Here is an 11,823-nt window from a genome sequence, read left to right as displayed (position 1 = left end):
GGGGCAGACCAGGTTTAGACCACAGTTTAGACCATGGGGCAGACCAGAGTTAGAGCACAGGTTAGACCACGGGGCAGCACAGGGTTAGACCACAGGTTAGATCAGTGTTAGACCACAGGTTAGACCACAGGTTAGAGCATGGGGCAGACCAGGGCTAGACCACAAGTTAGACCACAGGGCAGACCAGGGTTAGACCACAGGTTAGACCATGGGGCAGACCAGAGTTAGACCACAGGTTAGAGAATGGGGCAGCACAGGGTTAGACCACAGGTTAGACCACAGGTTAGACCAGGGTTAGACCACAGGTTAAACCACAGGGCAGACCAGGGTTAGACCATGGGTTAGACCACAGGCAGATCACAGGGCAGACCAGGGTTTAGATGTGATGCAGACCAAAGGCTTTGGTGTTTAAACCTTGGCTCATGATGCCTGTGGTGCTGTGGATAGCCCCTGAGCCTCAGTTTCTCTATTTGTCATGGGGACCTGGAGGGCTGGGTGCACACCAGGCAGGCTGAGGGGCCCAGTCCCTGATGGAGGCACAGCACCCAGCAGGGTCATCGTCAGCCCAAGCATCCTGTGGAGACAGGATGGTGCCCCTGTCTGTCCCTCCAGCTTCCCACCGACCCCGTGTAGCCCTCACAAGCTGTGATCCCTTCGGGGACAGTCCCCTACCAGGCTTTCCCTCCTCACAGCTCCTCCTGAGCAGAGACCGACTGCGTGTCCTCTGTGGGTGCCCTCCCCTGCACACCCTGCTCTCTCCTCTTTCTTCCTCCAGCTCTCGGGGAAGGCTCCTCCCAGCCCTGCTCACAGGCCTCTGACCCCTGACCCCAGGAGCACTCACCTCTGTCCCCGTGCACCTGCTCTGCTCCATGCTGGCCACTTGCCACCCCCCAGGAGTGTTGAGTGTCCCCATCATCTACCGTCCAGACCCCAGACTGTGGGCACTGGGACAGGCCTGGCCCAGCAGGCAGAGCATCCTCAAGATGCCCCGTGGCAGCCAGGAAAGGAGGCTGGGAGCAGCCCGGGTGCCCTCTGGGCTCCATCAGGGGGAGGACAGAGCCTGTGCCTCGGGGGGGCTCCTGGGACCACCTGGGAGCCTGCAGAACTTGCCCCCAGGGTAGGGGAGCAGCTGAGGAGGGCACTCACTCGTCTGCACAGGCAACAGAGGCAGCACAGCAGCAGCAGCAGGGCCAACAGCCCGACCGAGCCGGCGACTGTGGGGATCAGGGGGAACTCTTCAGATGTGTCCGTAGTCACGACAGGAGCCTCGGTTGTAGTTGTCTCTGTGGTCATTTCCATGGTCATTTCAGGGGGAGGCTCGGGTGGGTCTGGGGGCGGGGTCTTTGGAGAGGTCTTGGTGGTAGGGGGTGCTCTGGTGCTACGGAGTCCTCTGGTGCTGCGGACGGGGGTGGGACTGTCGTTCTTTCCCTGTGGAAGGGCCACGGTCACTGTCCAGCTGGCTGGGCAGAGAACGGGGGTGGCCGAGGGCTGGGCTGGGTCTGGGGACCCCCTCCAGGCTCCCACCCACTGGCATTCCACCTGACTCCCCCACTCCCCATCTCCCCTTCTCCTCAGACTGCCCACCTAGAGGGACCACCAGGGTCCAGGAGGCAAGGGCTGGGTGCCGGGATCGTGGACGCTGCCTCTGGCCCTGCTCCAAGCCCCTGCCTCAGAGCCCAGCAGGGATGGTCTAAAGGACCCAACCCCAAGTGTACACCTTGGCTGACAGTGGAGGGGGTTGTGAGGACCCCAAAGGTACAGAGACACAGATGGGTGAGGGACAGGCAGCTGGAGGCGGCTGAGAGGCCTGGCATGGACAGCGAGCCCTCTCCCCATGTCCTGTAGCCCCTCCTGGCTCTGCAGTCTTGGGTGATGCTCCTTGGGCCCACTGAGCCTCAGGATCCCTCCTTCCCTGGGGAAGAGGCCGGCCCTGCCTGGAGGGCTCGTGGGAGGCTGAGGGAGGGTCCACAGGAAGCAGATGCTGAGCCAGGGTGTGGGGGGCTCAGGAAGGTGCAGGCTTCTCATCTTGGTTATTCCCCTTCAGGGGCCTGGGGCTGCCCACCAGGGATGAGGGGCAGGGAAGCCCCCTCCAGAGGCAGGCTGCCTGCGGGGAGAGCCCCAGGAGCCCGAGCCCCAGGGTGACCCCCGCCTCTGTGCAGGTGTGTGTCCAGGGCAGGCTGGGGGTCCTGCTGGGCAGGGGTGGGGATGTGGTTTGCTGGTCAGGGAACAGGTATGCAGGGATGAGCGAGGGAGGCACGGGGGTCTGTGTGAGAGTCGAGAGTTGTTAGCTGCTCTTTGTGTCCCCAGGGCTGGTCCCAGACCCAGGGCAATGGCGTCAGACCCCCCTGTCCTCTGCCCACTTGCCCGAGCCTCACATTCTCCTGTCCAAGTTTGGCTGCCCAGGTACGAGACACCCACCGGACACGAGCTCCGGAACCCCTTCCTGCCCAGGAATCTCCCCCGGAGCTGAGCCCCAGTCCTTCTCCTCTGACCTGCCGAGCCCCCCGTCCAGCGCAGGGGAGAACCTTCCTGCAGGGCTCAGGGACACTGAGCAGAGGGGGATGGCTGAGGAGCATGGGAGAGGAGGAGCCGGGCACATCTGCACGATGGCAGCAGGCGTGGGACACACAGGCCAGGGAGGTGGGCAAGGGCTGGGCCATGACAGGAGCACCAGCTCATGGCTCTGCACATCCTGGGGGGCAGGGTTCAGCAGGGGCCCCTCTCGGAGCCCTGGGCCCTGGACCCTGACCTGGAGGGGTTGGCTCTGGGGCCCTGTGGGGTGAGGGGCTGTCATAGTTCTGGACTCTGGGTCCTGGGGGCCACGTCCCACCCCATCCACTCACCCTGGCAGCCAGCCTGCCCCCAGGGGTGTGTCCACAGCCAGGGCTGGGCTCCCCACTGGCCCTAGATGGCAGCTGCCCCACCCAGGTACTCACACAGAGTTGGCTGGTGAATTTGAGGTTATTGGCAAAGAAGGTTTGGCCTTTGTTCAGGCTGATTTCAACAAAGATTTCCCTAAAGCACAGAGAGGGCAGAGGTGACAACCAGGTCTCGCCCTGGGCCCCAGCCTTGGCCCACAGCTCTCCTGGATGCACTGAATTTGCTGATAAGGCATCTGGGGCTGGTGGAGAGAGGACAGGAGGGGTGAGAGCTCCTTCCCCAAAGCACAGGGTGATCAGACTGGCAGGGGAGGCCCAGAGGGACGTGGGTGTCCCGAGGAGCCCAGCAGGCATCTGATGGCCAGTGTGGCCACACGCAGACAGGGGCACAAACTCCACCCACCTGGCTCCCACCCACGAGGGTCCCCAAGACTGTGGCACTTACTCTCCAGCTTCCTCCAGTTCAACTCCAGGGCAAACTATTGCTTTCTCTTCCACAGAGATTGCTGTTTCATCTAAAAGACAAATCACATGAGAAGAAAGTCAGTGCACACATCAGTCCATTTGTCCATCACCTTCCACCTGCTCTCGGCAAGCTGAGCTGACACTGACAGGTGACTGGTGTCTGCTCCCAGCCTTCATCTACTCAGAGACATTTGGGGATCCCTGGCCTTGCCCCAGCTGCTGGGGAGTGGATGGTGTTTAACAGAAACCAGCAAGCAGAGAGCTGTTCTCCAGGGAGGAACATTCTAGAGAATGGATGGGGAGACAATCAAATCAAATCAAATCATAAGCAAAATAAAAGTCAGAAAGTGAAAACTGCTGTGACAACAATGAAAACAGGGAAGACACAGAATGGAGGTGAAGGGACAGCTCCTTAGAATGTGTTGCCAGCCCTTCCTTTCATAGGGACAATTTCTCATTAGGAGAACTTAGGATATTTGCATGTAAACTGATGTGATGTCTGGGATTTGCTTCAAATAATCTGCAGTGGGGGTGTCAACCACACCAGCTGGCTGTGGGCTGATGATTATTGAAAGGAGGTGATGGGCACTTCAAGAAACTTGCATTAAAAATTGGGCCTCTCTGAGGAGGCAATGCTTGCCCTGAGCCTCATGGGTGAGGGAACCTCCAGGGAGGAGCCAAGGAAGGAAACTTCCAGGCTGTGGCAGCGGCACGTGCCAAGGTCCTGAGGTCCTGGCTCATCCTGCTTGTTCAGGAGAGAAGGAGGCGAGCGTGGATGGGAGTATGGGTTTTATTCCAAGGACAATGACTCTGTCCAGGGCCTGAGAGATTCTGGATGTGGTCTGGATATAAAGGCAGCAGGACTTCTGGTGGCTGGATGTGGGGGGATGCAGAGGAACCAGGGGGATGTCCAGGTTGTAAGCAGAGGACTGAGAGGTCAGCGCTGCCCTTCCCTGTGATGGGGAAGCCTGAGACAGGAAGGGGCTTTGGGTTAGTTTGGTTTTGCCTTTGCTTCTGGTTTCTCTGGGGGTTTGGGAGTCGAGACACATGAGGCCCGGAACAGTCCAATAACTTGTAGGATGGAGCCTGCTCAGTCTGTAGCCCACACACATTCATGACCCCTGGGCTGGGGTCAAGGGGCAAGCACCAAGCTGCCTTGTGGCACAGACTCAGCTCCCAGCTCTCTGCTCCTGCCTCGTGCTTCCCTGGGAAGCTGGGATGACTGGCCTTGGAGGGCCTCGGGGTTCCTGCCCTCCGGGATTCCAGAGGCCAGTAGGTGCTGAGGCCCCCACACCTGGAGGAGCCAGGACCTCCACTACCCAGAGACCAGGTCCACAGCTCTGCCCTGGGCCTGAAGGTGAGCCACAGCGTCCGCCTGTCTGTCTGCAGGAGGCAGGCCGGGTCCCCCATGCCCTGTGCCCCATGAGGGGTAAGCTCAGAGCTGATGGGAGCCGTACTGCCCGCTCCAGCTGAAGGGCACACTGACCGCGGCCAGTCAGCTCTCCAGACGCTCTCAGCGACACCCTCCTGCAAGGAGAGATGATCTGAAGGTGGTTCTCTTAAAATGGTTAAAAATAGGCTTGTTTCAAAATGCTCAGAAATGCTCACTAATTTGGAGACTGGCCTCCAGGTGTTCCTTCCTGGATGTTTCACCTTTAAGCCACACAGATCACAAATTAAACAGAAGTCCCCAGTTATAACCCCAACCCTTAACGTGTTATAGTCTTTTAACTTTAGGGGTGTCTTTAAAGAACTAATAGTTCTCCTGAGGAAACATTTGTGTGACATGACAGTTTCTTCATTTCCACTTTAGTTTCCTTTTCTTCTGTCAAAGTTGAGAAAAATGTGTGCATGTCAGCAGTAGTTATCTTTGGGTGTGGGACTGGGGTCCTATTTTGCTCTATATTCTTTTCTCTGTTCTCCTGTTCCTGCTGCATCAGTCTTGTCATTAAGAATTTCTAATAATTGTCCTTGTTTTTCTCCTTTCTACCACAGATCAGGGCTGTCCTCAGCAGCACGGTCGTTTCCCGGGGGGACACCTGTGGCCCCTCAACTGTCAGCTCAGCCGTGACTCCATCATCTGAGTGCTGATGGACACTAATCTCCAAAGCCAGGTCTGAGGACAGGTTCTGCCCTAAGGGGTGGGTGGGCTGGGGTTAACCTGAAAGCAGGGCCTGAGGGAGTGGGGTTGGCTTGCAAACATCTGTGGTCTGGAGCAGCAGAGCAGGGGTCTTCAGGCACCCACCTGCCTGGCTGATGGCTCGGGGGCTGCCGGGAGTGAGTGACCGCCCAGCCAGGCTACCAGGGAGGAGGCTGTCCCCGGATTAGCTCATCAAACCAAAGTCTTCAGTTGCCACATTTACAAACCTTCTTTCCATTGTAGAAACAGCACATGCCAAAGTCAGAAAACGTGCAACAGAGAGATGTACTTTTACGTTTTTCTTCTACAGTCTGAGTTTTTTGAAGTGTTTTCCCAGATGCGTTAACAAGAGGAAAGTGAGATCAGAAACTAGATGAATCCTCCCTGGTGCATCGGAGCTCCTGGCGATGTGCCTTGGATGTGGCTGCAGACAGTCCAGGCCCTGCCTGTGTGCCATGGCCATGTGCCAGGACTGCCTGCAAGGGACAGCAGTGACCCCGGGGTGGGCACAGGGATTGCCAGCCTCTGGGACAGATCCGGACACATTCCTGGGGCAGCCAGGGGGCTCCAGCGGCTCCGGGGCCTCTCGTCACAGGAACAGGAGCCACCTCTGTGTCCACATCACCTCTGGCCACGTCCAGCTCAGCCAGCCCTGGCTGGGGGGCCTTGGACAGACCCTTCAACCTCCCCTGTCCCAGTTCCTGATCCACACACTAGGAATCCCCGTCAGGTGGCAGTGAGGACTCTCGGAGCTGGAGCATCCCCAGCACTGGGTGCTCTACTGCTGTGGGGAGTCCTCTGCTACTTCTGGCTCTCAGGATTAGGGGGTGCTGGGTCCCCATGCACCCTGGGAAGGTGTAGGTAAAGGGGAATGGCATTCCGAGGCTGCCACTGATGCTGCAGGGTGGTGGGCCAGTAGCGAGCCACCCCCACTCTCTGCTCACAGAGAGGAACAGAGACACTGAAGAGGGCTGGGGATGGGAGTGGTTCCAGGTCAACCAGATGGCCCCGAGAAGACCTCATTGAATGGAAAGATAAAATCGGAGTAAATGAAGGTCTTGAGGGGCCCACTGGGGAGAGGAGGGTGATGTGGGAAGCTCCCCAGCCCTGGCTCTGTTGAAGCCCACCCCACCTCAGCTCTGAGACACCACCGGCCTGGACTGTCAGCTTCCTCAGGCCCCTTGCCCTCCATGGGACTTGCCTGACACCTGGGTTCCATTTTAAGTTTTTACAGTTATTAAGCTCTTGAGCACACCTTGCATTCTACATTTGTGATCTTGTTTTGTTGGTGCAATTACGCTTGGCCCCATTTTACAGGAAAGAAAACAGGCTCAGGAGAGAAGACTCCATTGTGTCTGGGCCTCTGATGCTGAAGCCCAGGCCTGTCAGGGGCTCCTTCTCTCAAGTGGGGACAAACAGACCTTCCCTGGACATGCTACCACCAGGGAAGGGGCAAAGCCTGGATGCCAATGATTCCCACCAGCAAGGGAGCTGTGGCCTCCATTTCTGGCTTTCAGGGAGGACACCCTGGGAGGGCAGCCCAGCCCCTGCAGCCTGCCTCGGCCGAGAGCTCAGCCCTGCTCCAGATGCTCCAGTGAACTGGGGATTAAAAACTCCCTCTTAACAGATGAGGTGAAAGGCTGCTAGTCCCCCCGGCCTGGTCTGTACTCCACTTGCCCACGCTGCCTCCAAACCCACCATGTCCACAGTGAGTGGTCAAACAGGGTTGGAAGACTTGGCTGTCTCAGCAGAAATGTGGCCTTGTGTGGGACCATTAGAGACTCAGAGGCATCAAGGCAGGTACTCACCTGTAGAGGTGCCATCACTAAACTTAAACCTACAGATAACAGAATTTTTGTTCTGGGTGTTCTGAAGGCCGCTTCCTCGCACCGTCACTGTGTATTCTCCTGGAAGGACAACATGGCATAGGCTTATGAGAAGAGCTTCATGCTGTGTTCCCTCTGGTCCTGCCATTCAGGCTGGGCCACCCCCAAAGGATGTCCCAGGGGAGGCAGGAAGGAAGCAGCTGTGTGGGAAACCACCTCCGTGCATCCTCACTGGGAGGGGGCTGGGCTGGCCTTGTGCCCGGGGGGCGGGTCCTCTCACCACCACCTGACTCATGGAGCCCCTGAAACGTGCCCTGCCTGGCCCCTCCCCAGGGGCAAGCTCAGCCACTGTGCTCTGACCCTGCAGTCCCACAGGGTTCCCTAAAGCCATGGGGTGAGGCAGTGGACTCAGCCAGGCCTGGCCTGGCAGGTGACAAAGGAGCTGACAAGGCAGACCCAAGGTACCCCTGTCTCATGCCTGAGACACTCACACACCACACACATTCACACACCACACACATGCAAACACTCACACACACAAACACATGATGATGCATGCACACTCACATGAATGCACACCTACAAACAACACAAGCACACATACATGCCCATACACCTAGGTGTATCCACACATATGTGCATGCACACATACACATGTACCCATAAACAGATATACACACTCACACATACATATGCAACAAAATAAAAACATAAGCACATGCACATGAGTATGCACACATGCATATACATCCACACAACACACTGATGCACATCAACACATTATATGTACACACATAAACACCTAGAAAGGCACATATATGTGCACATATATGTGCATACATACACTTTCACCCATTCACATTTACACACACATGCACACATACACACATCTATGACTATGGCTGTGACTTCTCAGCTCTTACCTCCTACACAAGCAGTGGAAGGCTCCAAAGATGTAAGGTAAATGCAGCTCTTTTCTGCAAGCTGGAATGTAGAGTGGGGTGGGAAGGGCAGGGAGTGTGATTGGCAGGAGGCATATGAGAAGCCCCTCCTCACTTGCAGCTTCTCACACCCATCTCCCTTCTCAGTCCAGCACCCACTCACCCTGTCAGTGATGCCTTGCAGGGCACTGAATCCTCCAGTCACTCCAAATGCGTGGTCCTTTGTGTCTGCAAAGCCTTCCAGCTACAAGGGAGAGGAAGTGGCTTGGACCCAGAGCCAGGGGATTGAGGGGGGCAGCTGGGCAGCACAGGAGACTGTCTGTGGCCACCATGTCAGGAGCCACAGCAGAACCTGCTCAAGGAGTGGCAAACTCCTCCACCCTCATCTGAGAGTGCACATTTGACCAAGCCTGTGGTTACCACCTTCTGCAGTGGACTTGTGTGGCCCTAAATAACTGGGTGGGTTGCAGTATCATCCTGGCGCACTCTGGGAAAGCAGCCTCTGGTACTTTCCCCCACCTGGGCTCTAGGGTGGCTGGCTTACCTGTGATTGGTCATAGTCTTTGACACCCACGCCATACACAGTTGCCCCCATGAGCCGAGCCCTTTGAGCCTAATGGAAAGAAGGCATTAAGTATAATGCACCAAAATAGATGCAGTAAAATGCACATAACCATAGATTGTACTCACTTCATACTTTGTTTCCTCATAAGGTTTTGGCTCCAAGGTTCCATCCGTAAAAGCAATTATCATGCTGGAAACCATCTTACCTGCAGGATAAGCAAGGAGTGGCTGCATCAGGAAGGGCACCAGGAGGGTACCAGGTAGCCACAGGCTGCCAGGACCATGGGGATGTCCATGGCAGGACATGGCCCAGCACCCCTGACACCAAGTCCTGGTGGGCCAGGCGTGGGCAGCTCCCTGGGAGACATGAGCACCAGCTGCCCAGCTCCTACCGGCTTTGCAGCAGAGCCCTGGATTGAGAAGGGCCTCAGCCCAGGGCCCACTTTGTAGACAAGGAGACTGAGCCCATTGTGGGCTCCTCTGACCTGCTGCCTACACCCTCCCCATCAGAAGATGGTACAACCTGTGCCAAGATGGGAAACCAAGTTTGTACAATGCACCAGAGCAGCAGCCAGACTCTCCCGTGAACGGTGTGCTGCAGGGTTCAGGGCAACAGAACCCCAAGGCTGGGCAGTGCCTGGGGGATTCCTGCCAGTGTCCTGGGGCCTGGGACCCCTGGCCAAGGTCCTTGACAGATGACCATGTGTCAGCCCAAGGCCTCTCCAAACATGGGCGCATTGCCCCTTACAGAGCTCGGAACCCTAAGCCTAGGCAGAAGTCGGCCCTGGTCTGAGGATAGCTGCTCACTCAGTCGGAGAAGTAGTCACAGGGTGATGGGGAAAGGAGCCAAAAGCTAGAAGGGCAACTCAGGGGAGGGTGTGGTCAGGGAAGGGTGAGCACCCAGAATGCTTTTCTGCAAACCAAAACCTAAGTCTGCTCAGGGTCCCCGTGGCTGCCTCCTTTACTTTTTCACGCTGTGCAACTGCAGGGCACCCAAGGGACACAGCCTCGCACGGAAGCACCTCCTGCTTATGAGCCCAGAACCCACAGGCCAGACCTCGTTTCGTCCTCATACGTCACGAGAGGTGGCACTTCCTTGTCCTCACTGCACAGACGAGGCATCTGTAGCTCCAGGAGGTTAAGGAACTTTCTCCACCTCAGAGCTAGAACGTGGCTGCGGTGGGAATGGAACCCGGACCTCACTGCCCACCAAACCTGGCTTTGCCCTCTGCACCTGGGACGCTGAGGTCCAGGAGCCACTTACCTCCCTGGATCTCTTTCTCAATCTGCTCATTTGCCTGCAACAAAATGAAGAAACAGGAGAAGAGGCGTTAGATGAGCCAAGGAATATGCCAAAAACTTTACTATAATCTGGAAACATTCTCCAAGCTCTAGTGGTCTGTACCCTCTTAAGTCCCTCTTGCATGTAAGTGGCTCCTTCAGGTACGACCTTTTTAAGCTCCACAAGACCTTGTTCGATTTTTTTCCTGAAACAAAACAGAGAAAAGGGGGGTTGATATGGGGGTGTTTGTTAACCAATTGCTCTTCATGGGCAGGCAAGGATATGGGGGTGACTGATCTGGGGGACACTGCTCTGGCCTCCTGACCCCGGGCTGGTCAGCACAGTGGGGCCTTACTCTGCTGTCCCCATGGGACCAGCCTGGCTTGCTGGGAGCTATAGCTGCCCCCACAGCCCCCAGCCCGCACAGGCCCCACCCGGGGACCTGCCTCAGATATCCCCAGTCAGATCAGGGAATGTTCCACGCCTTTGGAGCTGTGAGTCAGGGCCCACGGGGAGGGCTGAGTTTAGAAAAGTGCCTCCTGCTTATCTGGGCCCCCCTCGCACTGCCACTGAGGTTGACTCAGTCCCACCGGCTGCTTTCCTCTTGAATCAGCGCTAGGGGAAGGAGCAGACATGCTGAATCAGAGGGCCAGGGCCCTGGGGTTCCTGCGCTTCTCAGAGGAAAAAGCCAAATGCTGGGAGCAGCAAGCTCCCTGGGCTGCCAGTGCAAACCTCTCAGCTGCTGTTAGAGCAGATGCACAGGGCAGGGCAGGCAGAGCTGGCCCTGGGGACAGGGGCCTGGGGTCAGGCTAATCTGACAGGATGTGGTGGAGCCAGCTGAGTGAGGCTGGCCTCTGGCCAGGGGCAGAGGGTTGGCTGCAGTGAGGGGAGTGCTCAGGGGCCCTGGCCCAGCTGAGGAGGTGAGGGGGCCTTGTCCCAGGCCCCTGGAGGAGAAACCAGGACCCACCCTGCCCAGCACCAGCCGCCTCACCTCCTCACCCCCAACCCTGCCAACCTCCACCTGCTGCACCCCCAGAGCTCTGGGCTGAGCAGCTCCTCCCTGGGGCTGCCCTGCAGGCAGGTGTGTAGGCTCCTGCTTCCCAGGGCAAGTCTCCCTCCTCTTGAAGACACTGGCATCCCCAGCATCCCTCTTCCTGGCTCTCATTCTCCTGACAGCACCAGAAGGGGCTTCCCAGCTCCTCTGCACTCTGGCTGTCTGCCCCCTGGCTCCACCGCACCCCCCCCTCCCCTTGGGGCTGCCTCCTGCTTCCCCTGCAGCCCTGGCTTCTCTCCCTGAAGCACTCCGTGCATCCCAAACCCAGGCACCTCCTGCAAGCCGAAGTGTCCTCACCTCTCCTTTGGGCCTCCCACTCTGCATTGGGTCCCAGGCTCTTGTGTCCCTGAGTGCCCTGAACCCTGAACCCTTCAGGGGATCAGGTGCTCCATGAGCCCCATTTCCTCAGCCCCTGTGGGGTGCCTACAATGGCACTTACCTGTCTGAGGTGAGAGGCATGAGGGTGGTGCCTTCAGTGGAATACAAGATGAAGGACATCCGCAGCTTTGGGCTGGGGAGAAGCACCAACTCGTGAGAAGCCATTCACACAACTGGAAATGACACCAACAAAGCAGCCAGGCCAGGGACACAGGCCAATTACCTGCTCCCCACCCTGTCTCTTCCATTTGGTAATCATTCCCAGACCAGCTAATGCTGTTAATTTAGTGAAGG

At 57.4% G+C, this 11,823-nt stretch overlaps 1 long non-coding RNA gene across 1 annotated transcript; it reads right to left on the bottom strand.

The window, feature by feature from the left end:
• Positions 1–2,935: 2,935 nt before the first annotated feature.
• Positions 2,936–7,328, bottom strand: LOC119510186. Its single transcript, XR_005211840.1, has 3 exons — positions 7,293–7,328; positions 3,325–3,394; positions 2,936–3,015 (listed from the first exon to the last, which is right to left on the bottom strand). It is a non-coding gene; the product is annotated as an uncharacterized LOC119510186 (long non-coding RNA).
• Between the last annotated feature and the right edge of the window lie 4,495 nt (positions 7,329–11,823).

The sequence above is a fragment of the Choloepus didactylus genome, chromosome 15 (genome assembly GCF_015220235.1).
Source record: "Choloepus didactylus isolate mChoDid1 chromosome 15, mChoDid1.pri, whole genome shotgun sequence".
Taxonomy (NCBI): Eukaryota; Metazoa; Chordata; class Mammalia; order Pilosa; family Megalonychidae; genus Choloepus; species Choloepus didactylus.
This window is presented reverse-complemented; position numbering and strand designations above follow the sequence as displayed.